At 37.3% G+C, this 12,131-nt stretch overlaps 1 non-coding gene across 1 annotated transcript; it reads right to left on the reverse strand.

Moving 5' to 3' along the window:
• Positions 1–245: 245 nt before the first annotated feature.
• LOC128035670 (small nucleolar RNA R71) lies at positions 246–352 on the reverse strand. Its single transcript, XR_008192222.1, has one exon. It is a non-coding gene; the product is annotated as a small nucleolar RNA R71 (small nucleolar RNA).
• Positions 353–12,131: the final 11,779 nt, after the last annotated feature.

The raw sequence follows: 12,131 nt of genomic DNA on the forward strand, positions 1-12,131 counted from the left end.
TGGGCCAATTTAGTGGACTGCCTACCAAAGATCCTCACCTTTACTTAAGACTGTTTAAGGAGGTGAGCGATTCTTTCAAAATAGCCAGAGTACCTGAAGATGCACTGCAATTAAATTTTTTCCCATATTCACTGAGGGACAAAGCTCGAGCCTGGTTGAACTCAATGCCACCAAATTCCATTACCACATGGCAAGAGTTAGCAGAAAGATTTCTTGTGAAGTACTTCCTACCTAGTAAGAATGCTAAGTTGAAGAACGAGATTACTACCTTCCAACAGTTGGATGATGAGTCCTTGTATGAGGCGTGGGCTAGGTTTAAAGAACTATTATGAAGATGCCCTCATCATAGAATCTTTTACTGCATCCAATTACAGACGTTTTATAATAGTTTCAATGCTCACACGAGGATGGTAATAGACACTTCTGCTAATGGTGCTCTCCTTTCTAAGTCTTATAACGAGGCTTATGAAATCATTGAGAAGATTTCTAACAACAACTACCAATGGCCAACCAATCGAGCAACGTTAGGAAGATGAGTTGCTGGAGTACATGAAGTGGACACTCTCACTTCACTTGCATCTCAGGTATCCTCAATATCCTGAATGCCTAAGAACTTTACTACTAACATGTTTAATAATTTTACAACTCAGCCACCGAATCAATTCAAAAATGTAGCCTGTGTTTATTATGGGGAAGGACATTTGTTTGAAGAATGTCCATCAAACCCCGAATCCGTGTATTAGATGGGTAACTAGAACCAAAACCGAGGAAGGCAAAGACTGCAATCCAATTTATATAACCCATCTTGGTGAAACCACCCTAATTTCTCTTGGAATAACTAAGGGGCTAGACCTAGTAATACTTATGCCCAACCTAGATCGACCCAACCACTTATTTTTACCTAGTAAGTTCAGAAGCAACCTTAAGCTGAATCTTCTAATGGCTCAAAAAACTTGTTAAAGACATATATTGCTAAAAATAATGCCTTAATCTAAAGCCAAGCCGCCACATTGAAAAACCTGGAAAACCAAATGGGTCAGCTTGCCACTGAACTTAGAAACCGTCTACAAGGTGCTTTGCCTAGTAAACGAAAAATCCAAGAAATCTAGGGAAAGAGAATTTTAAAGCATTTACATTGCGGAGTGGAAAGACATTAGAGCCCAACACTATCGAAGTTGAAGAGGAGCCAGCTGATGCTCAAGATTTAGTGGAAGTTCAACCAAGTGTTGAAATTCTAGCTTCACCAGAAATGAAATCCGCACAACCCGATAAGGTAATTTTTGAACTGATCAATTCTAATATACTAATAATTTTGTTAGATGCAGAGTTGCCACAAAAGACGAATCAACCAGTTCTAGTAAAAAATCCTCCACCACCCTACCCTCAAAGGATTCAAAAGTAGAAACAAGAAGTCTAGTTCAAGAAATTCTTAGATGTACTCAAGCAACTTCATATCATCATTCCATTGGTAGAATCACTTGAAAAGATGCAAAATTACATCAAATTCATGAAGGATATCCTGTCCAAAAAAGGAGACTTGGAGAGTTTAAGACAGTAGGCTTGGTAAAAGAATATAGTGGATATCTTTAAAATAAACTACCCCAATGGTGAAGGACCCTAAATTTTTTACCATACCTTGCAACATTGGAGCAATGTATTGTGGTAAGGAACTATGCGATTTGGGTGTGAGCATTAACTTGATGCCCATGTCAATATTTAGAAAGTTGGGGATAGGTGAAGTTAGACCTACTACAATTACACTTCAATTAGCAGATTGGTCATTAGCACATTCAGAAGGAAAAATCGATGATGTATTGGTACGTGTAGAAATATTTATTTTTCCTACTAACTTTGTTATTTTAGACTTTGAAGCAGATAAAGAGGTGTCAATCATCTTAGGAAGGCCTTTCCTAGCAACTGGAAGGGCCCTGATTGATGTGCAGAAGGGCGAGCTTGCTATGCGTGTTCAGGACGATCAAGTAACATTTAATATTTTTTAGTCTATGCGATTTCCTGACACAGTTAATGATTGTTCTACAATATCTGAGTTAGAGGAATTAGTCATGGAAAAGGAACTCAACTTTGTTGAGGACACATTGGAGAAAATTTTGACATAAGACCCTTCAAGTGATGAAGAGGGATAGGAATACTTAACTTTGCTAGAAGCTAATCAAAGGGGATTTAATCCGCAATTCCGCTTTGAGTCTTTGGAGTTAGGAAGTAGAGATTATGCCCAGCCAAAAGTATCAATTAAGGAGCCACCTAAATTAAAATTGAAGGTACTTTCCTCACATTTAAAATATGTTTATTTAGGTAATGCTTCTACTTTGCTTGTGATTGTTTTAGCAGAGTTGACCGAAGAGCAAGAAGAGAAACTCATCCTAGTATTGAAATAATTCAAAAAGGCTATCGGATGGACCATAACCGATATTCGTGGTATTAGTCCATCTATATGCATGCACAAGATCATCCTGGAAGATGGCGAGAAAGGAACGATTGATGGACAATGAAGACTAAACCCCATCATGAAGGACATGGAAAAGAAAGAAATCATTAAGTGGTTATATGTGGGTATAATTTATCCCATCTTAGATAGTTCATGGGTAAGTCTGGTCCGGTGCGTGCTAAAGAAAGAAGGTATCACGATCATAAAAAATGAAAACAATGAGATGATACCAACCAAAACGGTTACAAGATAGAGAATTTGCATCGATTACCAGGAATTGAACAAGGCGACTAGGAAAGACCACTTTCCTTTACTGTTCTTGGATCAAATGCTGGATAGACTCGTGCGGTGAGACTATTACTATTTTCTCGATGCATACTCAGGGTATAATCAGATCACAGTAGTGTTGGAGGATCAACACAAAACAAAATTCACATGCCCTTAGGGTACATTTGCATTTATACGCATGCCATTTGGCTTATGTAATGCACTTGCTACATTTCAAAAATGTATGATGTCTATTTTTACTAACATGGTTGAGAAGTATTTGGAAGTTTTTATGGATGATTTTTCAGTGTTTGGAGACACTTATGATGATTGCTTAGCTAATCTAGCTAAGGTACTAAGGTGGTGCGAAGAAACAAACCTCATACTCAACTGGGAAATGTGCTATTTCATGGTACGAGAAGGTATTGTTCTAGGGCACTGAATAACAAGACATGTAATTGAGGTAGATAAAGCAAAGGTATATTTTATTGAGAAACTCCCACCTCCAACATCTGTAACAGGTGTTAAGAGCTTTTTGAGCCACGTCGATTTCTATTGGAGATTTATCAAAGACTTCTCCAAAATCACTAAACCATTATGAAAATTATTAGAGAAGGACACGATGTTCCAATTTGATAAGAAGTGTTTAAGAGCTTTCAATGATTTGAAAATTAATGTGCGACGCAAGTGACTTCAAGATAAGAGCTGTGATGGGCTAGCTGTAACTCCCCAGAATTTGGGCCTAGAAGTATTAGGCATTAAGTAATGGAACGATTAGGAAACTGTGCACAAAAGTATGTCTGCTTTAGTGGTTAAGGGTCCTGAGAGGAGTTGGAAAAGTCTTGGGTTCAAACCTGAAATTTAGCAAAAATTTTGGTTTTAAGTGGATAAAACCCTGGATACTTGGATGTAGGCCCTTTAAATTATTGTGTTAAAAAATGACATAAGGAAGCATGTGATCTAGTGGTTGTGGCGTCATTAAGGTTGCAAGGTTGCCTGGGTTCAAGTCTTGGCTCTGGCAATTTATTTTGGTTTTTCTTTTAAAGGAACCTGGACTTTGGCCTTTAGACTTTTTAATTATTTGAAGATAAAATGTGGCACAAAAAGAGCTTGTGGCAAGGACGCAAGTAGTGTGAATTGGCTGATGCGAGAGCTTGGGCTCGAATCCCTTGGCATACAAAGAGTATTTATTTTATTTCCCTGCAGCTTGAGAAGTGGAGTTAGACTGAAACTTTGCAAGGTGAAGTTTGAATTGGTCTTTGGGGAGAGATTCAAGGGATATGGATGAAGGTTGGTGTTGGAGGAGTTTGAAAGTGATGCAAATTGGTAGGTTGAGAGATTGTAGGAGTGGATTATGGAGGTTGAGGGGAGTGATAGTATTTGGCCGAAAAAGGGGATTCCCCATTATGCAAATTCGGTCATAGGCTTTTAGGTGCCGAATAGGTAAGTGAAGACACTTCTTGTTTTTTTTTTTGCATTCGGCTAGGGGATTGGTTTTCTGGGAAATTGGTCTTGGTTTTGCCTATTGATCATGTTTTGGTCACTTTTCTTTGGGAGCTGAAATTATCTTTCTTCTCTTTTTCATCCATTCGGGTTTTGGCTTTTGTATTTTGGTTTGCTTACTGCTCTTTCGATCTCCCTTTTCTCACTGGCTTTTGTGAACTGATTCTTTTCCTTCTCCTCTTTGGTTGCTTATGCGCTCTCTTCCTCTTTCCATCCGTTAGCCATTGTAACTGAATTCATCCTTCTTCCCTTCTTTGTTCATTCTTTTCAATTGCTCTATCACCATCTTCCTTTTTAATACCTTGGCCGAATACCTTGTTGCTTGGTAAGTGATTATACTCTTCACTTCTGGTTAAATCTATTTTCTGTTCCCCTCTCAAACCCCTGACGGTTTAGTCTTGGTTGAAGGGATTCTCTGCTCCTACATTCCGTACTCACTCTATTCTTACTCTTTATTTGGTAAGTAATCTCTATTAATTGGTAAGTCTCTCGGTTCCTTTTAGTTCTCTCTTTTACTGTTTAAACCAAATGGTGCGATCCCTTATTACCGATTCTTCTCTTTTCCCCTATGTGTATGTTCTTTTGGGTTTTAGAACTTCCGATGGGTGAAGATGGTGCTAGTAATAAAGTGATAGCAAAGGTACCGACTGAGTTTGAGCGCATAGCCTCTACTCCCAAGTTTAAACGGTGTAAGGTGTCGGCTCTACGGGATTTTCTGCTAGGATATGGAAAGGTGGTTGCACCGAGCTCTGGATTAAGTAAGCAAATCTCAGTCAACCAGTCTACTCAAGGTTCTGGCGCGCGTGGATTTCTAGTACTCTAAGTAATCAAGTGTGTATCTGTACACCGTAAGTCATTACTATTGTAAAGCCAAAAAGCCAAAAATATGGCAATTGAGGTCACATGGGCGTGCGAATGCTCATGTGATGAACCGAGCCCACAAATATGGGCGTTAGACTGTAGAGGCCACCACGAGCAGTCTCGTTCTCTTGGGCTGTTATGGGCCTCGTTGGGCTGAATGGGTCATGTGTCCCACATGGATAAAAGGTACAAAAAGTGGCAGGAACTGGATTGGGCTATGTAGTTCGCATAGCCGTGACTGAATTTGGCTAAATAGGCCACACGAGCATGTGGGCCCACTTGGGTCGAATATGGGTCTTGGGCCCATTTACACCGTTATGACCATTTAGGTTATCTGTGTCGCTCGAGGTGACTGTAGACCTTCGAAAAGGTTGTTAAATGACCGTAATGCCCTTGGAGGGTAAATGACTATTTTGCCCCTCGAGGGTAAATGACTAAATTGTGCTACGGTTTGAATGACTTAACTGTTAACGATATGACTGATTCTAAGCATGCATACTGCATTCATGACATACTGCATGGGGTTGGGATCTTGTACTGGAGGAAGTGATCAATATGTGAGGGTCACACGGGTCGTATGAGATGACTGTGGACCCACCGATGGCTATAAGCAGATTATGTGATTGGCAACTTTGCTGCAGTTTTGGTTAGTGCTGCAACCGGTGCTACTTAAGGAGTGTAGAGATGGGTGGGTCGATTTAATCCCTACAGGAGTACAGGGTTGGACAGGAGATGGAGTGCAGGGTTGGTATGGGTATTTATGCATTACATATACTGATTCCGATATTGAGATGGGCTTAGGCCCAGATATATGTTTTTATCTGCCAAATGATTTAGGCTCGGGTCTAATCGAGGCTGATGGGGGCTAAGGCCCAATTACCACCGTTACTGAATTGGGCTAAGGCCTCCCTGTACTGATACTGTTAAAAGGCTCAGGCCTAGACTAATTTTGTTTCTTTAATAAGGGTACACACTGAGTTTTCATAAACTCACCCCGTTTTTAACCTTTCAGGTAATCCCCAGGGTTAGACGGTTCGGAGCTACGAAGGACTCGGAGAGGGCCACACAACTGCATTTGTTTTATACTGTTTTGCTCATTTACTTAAGCAATTTGATTTTGATTCGGGTTATAATAAGGCCTCTATAATTTTTGGATTTTAAATTTTGGATTTGACGTGATTTATATTTGCTAGGAGTAGAACTCGGTTTTCCAAAACAATAATTGTTTTCTAACACTACGTTTTCGCACCTCAATTTTTAAATATCATGTTTTCGTAAATCATTTTCTTTAACTTAAGCTTCCGCAACAATAAGGTTTTGAAGGAAATTTTTTTTAATAAACCTCGATTGAAAAGAAAAAAATGCAAATTGAGGTTTTATACAAGTTTTAAATGGCAGGAAGTTGGAAATTTCAAGAAAGGTTTTTAATGAAAACATGGTTTTCGAAAAGCACTTCAATGTCACACGCCAGATACGGGCCTAACTTCTTGGCCGAGTTTGGGGTGTTACACCAGCGAAGGAACAAAGTTTTCATCCCATCTACTATGCAAGTCAGACTCTGACGGGAGCTCAATTGAATTATACGGTAACAGAGAAAGAGTTACTTGCTATTGTATTTGTTTCGACAAGTTTTGATATTATCTTATAGGTACCAAAGTGACTATTTATACGGATCATTCAGTAATTAAGTACTTCCTTGCCAAGAAAGACGCTAAATCGAGGTTTATTCGATGGTCACTTCTACTCCAAGAATTCGACCTAGAAATTCAAGATCGAAAGGGAGTAGAAAACCAAGTAGCAGACCACTTGTCTATATTAGAGCAGCAAGAAGGAAATTCTCCATTTATACCAATTCAAGAGACATTTCCAGATAAGTACATACTTAAGGTAAATCATGTCCATAATACTCATTAGTTTGCTGATTTTGCTAACTATTTTGCTTATGGTTTGATGCCGATTGATAAGACGTATCAACAAAAGAAAAATTTTCTTCACGATGTGAAGTACTATTTTTGGGAAGAGTCATATTTGTTCAAAAAATGTACAGATAAAATGATTAAGAGATGCGTGGCAGAAGAGGAAGTACATGAGATTTTATATCATTGCCATACAGCTCCGAGTGGGAGACACTTCAGAGGTACACGTATTGCAGCCAAAGTATTGCAAGCGGGATTCTTTTGTCCAATGCTATTCAAAGATGCATATGACTATGTAAATAGTTATGATCGATGCCAAAGGGTTGGAAACATCACCAATAGAAATGAGATGCCCCGAATAAACATCATTGACATAGAATTATTTGATGTTTGGGGTGTTGACTTTCTCGATCCCTTCCCTCCATCTTTTGGTCACAAGTACGTATTGGTAAAAGTAGACTATGTATCTAAATATGTTGAGACCGAGGCATATCCAACGAACGATGCTAAGGTTGTGATGAAGTTTTTGCAAAAACATGTGTTCACAAGGTTTGGTACTCTTAGGGCCATCATTTGTGGTGAGGGGTCCCATTTTTTGAACAAACGGCTGAAATGGTTACTTAATAAACATAGAGTGAAGCACAAGGTTGCCACAGCTTACCATCCACAGACAAATGGGCAAGCTGAATTGGCAAAACAAGAGATAAGAGGCATACTCAAGAAGGTAGTTTGTCCAAACGGACAAGACTGGTCCAAAAGACTGGACGATGGTTTATGGGCCTACAGGACAACATACAAGACACCTTTAGGGATGTCACTCTATAGGTTGGTTTTTGGGAAAGCCTATTATTTTCCCTTGGAGTTAGAACATAAAGCTTACTGGGCTCTCCAACAACTCAACTTGATCTTAAGCTTGCTAAAGAAAAACGGATGCTTCAACTCAACGAGTTAGAAGAGTTCTGAATGTTCTCACATGAGAATATCAAACTATTCAAGGAAAGACTTAAAAGATGGCATGACAAGCACATTTGAGTTTGAGAATTTGAAGCAGGTCAGCAAGTCTTGTTATTCAATTCCAGATTAAGGTTTTTTCTAGGTAAGTTGAAATCACGTTGGTCCTGTCCATTTACGATTCATCATGTTTTTTCATATGGAGTTGTCGAACTTCAAGGTAAGGGAGGTAATTTTTGAGTTAATGCTTAACACTTAAAACATTACTGAGAGATAAAATGTAACGGGATAAAGTCTCGTTCATTTTATCATATCTTAATTTTTCTTGTTTCTTTTAAATAAATTATTTAGGGTATATTTTTGGGATTAGTATGTTAAAATAAATTGTGTCTAGGAGATTGGAACTTAAGTGGGATCGCTTGTGACCCCTCCAATCTTTCCTAAGAATTGATTTTAACATAATCTTCTGAAAAATTATTCCCTAAATGGCAAAATAAATTTTGAGTTGTCAAATAAAATGGTCAATTTTGATCCAAGTTTTAATTGAAGCTCAATTTTAAAATTTTCTTTAAATTTAGGTATATAATTATTTGCAAAATTTGATTGTTCTTTTTGTAAATATTGAAATTAACTATCTCTTTTGTAAATATCTTTAAAAGCACTAAAATAATTTTTAATTTAATTTTAATAAATAAGATGATAATAACTAATACCTAATTATATTTATTCTAATGTATATTAATTATTAACAACTTTGTATGGAAATAGAATTAGTTTAAATTTTATCATATTTTAATTAAGAGTTTTATTTCAATAAATAAAGTAATAGCAAATAATATTGTAATATACATCATATTAATTGTTAATTGTTATTAACTTTGTATGGAATTAGGACTTAAGATATTTTAGTATTAATTTGTTCTAAGAATTCTAATTGAAGTCCTACCCTCTATCACTTTAAACACCACCTCCTTCATCAATTATTCACACCATTCATCTAATTTCCCCATACACTCATTCCATTGTCGACCTTAGCATCCAAAACCACCTAGTGCCACAGCTTCTAACCACCAGTAGCTGCACACGTACTTGGCGCACCTACTCAACAACTCCCATGCGCTGCTGCTATAGCGCATGTCAGGCCTCGCATGATGCACCAGCCTGCGCACCTGCTCGCACCTTGCTTGCGCACCAGCCCTGCGTGCTACTGCTGTTCCTTCCTCCTATCCGTTCGCACCCTTACACAAACCGCAAGACCCTTGTCACTCTTACACCTAATCACCATTAAAAACTTACCGCTACCATTATCATGATCACCTTCCAACCAACCCTCATTCGAATTATTTTGCTCCTAATTTAATTTTTATTATCAGGTTCTTATTTTTCTTTACACAAAGGTGGTAAGAAATTATTTTTCTCTTAAATTTTAATTTAATTATTTACCCTTTCAAATTTCATGAATTGTTAAAATTTTAGGTTAATTAAATTTTAGTGAAAATATTTACTTTCATCTTATATTCAGGTTAATCATTCCTCACAAAAGAACTCCTACTTCTGTCCAAGTTGAAGAATCACAAAACACATTCCACTTTGAAAAAGCTAAAGCAAGATACGATAACATCTTCAAAATCAGCAAATGCTCCCAGAAAAAGGCTTTACACTGAAAGAAAACAACTATATCGATTTCATGGTGCGCCTTCGACAAGTTGTTGAAGTCCTTAATTGGTAATTATTTTGTGAGAAACGACTTAGTGCAGATGAAGAGTTAGTTCGTGAATTTTATACAAATTTGACGTCAAGCAAACTAACGGAAGTTTTTATCCAAAGAATCAAGGTACCAATAAGCTCAAATGTTATTAATGAATTCTTTTGAATTACCTGATTTTGAGGACGACGAATATTCTTCTTTGATGAGAAATATTGAGGCTAGAAAATTGTAAGAAATTCTCGAGGAACTTAAAGTTTCGGGTTCTATGTGGACAATGTCAAAGCATCAAACTCACACTTATTGTAGAGAATATTTGACACCACTAGCGAAGGTATGGTTCTATTTCATTTGATTTAGACTTATGCCTATTTTACATGCAACTACAATTTCATTAGAGTGAATGGTCTTGTTATACTTGATTTTAACGGAAAAGACCACTGATTTGGGAAAAATCATTCAGAGAGAAATGAAAAATTGTGCCGCTAGATGTTCTGGCCCAGCATACTTCCCCTTTACGATAATAATTTTGTGCTTGAAAGCTAAAATTCTTGCAAACGTAAAGAAGACATCTTATAGCCAGGACACAATCTCAAATTGGGACCTCTACCGAATAGCCGAAGATTTTGTTCTACAGCAATAAGTTGAATTAAGTGAGGATCCCAAAGAAGAAGAAAAATATGCCATAGAGATCGAACCGATGCCGTCTGCTGAAATCCCTAATAAGGTAGAACCAATGGAACCAATAACTGAACCTCATATGGCAACCTCAACTCAATCACCTCGCTCAGATCTTCGTGATGAGCTGTCCAAGTTGATGGACCTAATTCAACATATGTAGTGGCAACAATAAGCTTACTGGAGATATTCAAAAATACTGTAACATTATTTGGGGTTTCAACTTTCTGACTGATTTGATGTTATCACCCTTTGATGAGCTTGACGTGATATTGGGTATGGACTGGTTGACTCTACATAATGCCATTGTGAAATATATACGAAAGCTTATTGTGTTAAAGTGTCAGAACAGTGAAAAGCTTCAGATTGAATCAGATAGATTGGATGTGTATCTAATGTGATATCAGCTATGTCACCACAAATATATGATAAAAAGGCTGTGAAGGCTTACATATTTGATTCTGGAGTATCGAGTTGAAGCTAGAATCAGTTCTAGTGGTATGTGAATATTGAGATGTGTTTCCAGAAGAGTTACCTGGGTTACTACCGATCAGAGAGGTTAAATTTGCTATTGATTGGTGTTGGGAACATCTCCGATATTGACAACTCCTTATAAAATGGCACCTATAGAGTTGAAAGAGTTTAAAGCGCAGTTGCAAGAGTTGACAGATAGGGGTTTTGCTCGACCTAGTTTTTCTCCTTGGGGTGCACCTGTTCTATTTGTTAAGAAAAAAATAGGTCTATGCGATTATGTATTGACTACCGACAGCTCAACAAATTTATGATCAAGATTAATTATCCATTGCCGCATATTGATTATTTGTTTGATCAGTTGAAAGGTACGACAATGTTCTCAAAGATTGATCTTTGTTCTAGTTATTATCAATTACGAGTTAAAGACTAAGATGTGCTGAAAATCGTGTTTAAGACTTGGTACAGACATTATGAATTTCTTGTGATGCCGTTTGGTTTGACTAATGCACTTGCACTATTTATGGATTTGATGAACAAAATTTTTAGACCGTATTTAAACAGGTTTGTGGTGGTATTCATTGATGATATTTTGATTTATTTACGGGATGAGACAGAGAATGTCGAGCATTGGAGAATTTTTTTGCAAACTTTGGGAGAAAAATAATTATTCACTAAGCTTAGAAAATATGAATTCTAGCTTCAGGAAGTCAGATTTCTCGGACATGCTGTATTGGCTGATGTTATTAAGGTTGATCCGAGCAAAATTTTGATCGTTGTGGATTGGAAGCCTCCGAGAAATGTATCTGAGGTTAGAAGTTTTCTGGGTTAGCTAGATATTACAGAAGATTCATCAAGGGATTCTCGATGATTGCTACACCATTAACGAAATTGTTATAAAAATATGTTAAGTTTTAGTGGTATGAGAAGTGTCAACAAAGCTTCAATCAATTGAAAGTATTGTTAACCGAAACACCAGTGTTAGTTCACCTAAAGTCGGGTAAAGAATTTGTAATTTATAGTGATGCATCGTTAAACGGATTGGGCTGTGTTTTAATGCAATAGGGTAAAGTGATAGTGTATGCTTCTAGACAGTTGAAACTGCACGAAAAGAATTATCTGACGCATGATCTAGAGCTTGCAGCGATTTTATTTGCTTTGAAGATTTGGTGACACCATTTGTACTGAGAAAAATGTCATATCTTTACGAATCATAAAAGTTTGAAGTACTTGATGTCAAAGAAAGATTTAAATTTGATACAGCATAGATGGCTCGAGATTGAAATACTACGACTTAATCATTGATTATCATCTGAGAAAGGCTAATGTTGTT

The sequence above is a fragment of the Gossypium raimondii genome, chromosome 12, assembly GCF_025698545.1.
Source record: "Gossypium raimondii isolate GPD5lz chromosome 12, ASM2569854v1, whole genome shotgun sequence".
In the NCBI taxonomy this organism is placed as follows: Eukaryota; Viridiplantae; Streptophyta; class Magnoliopsida; order Malvales; family Malvaceae; genus Gossypium; species Gossypium raimondii.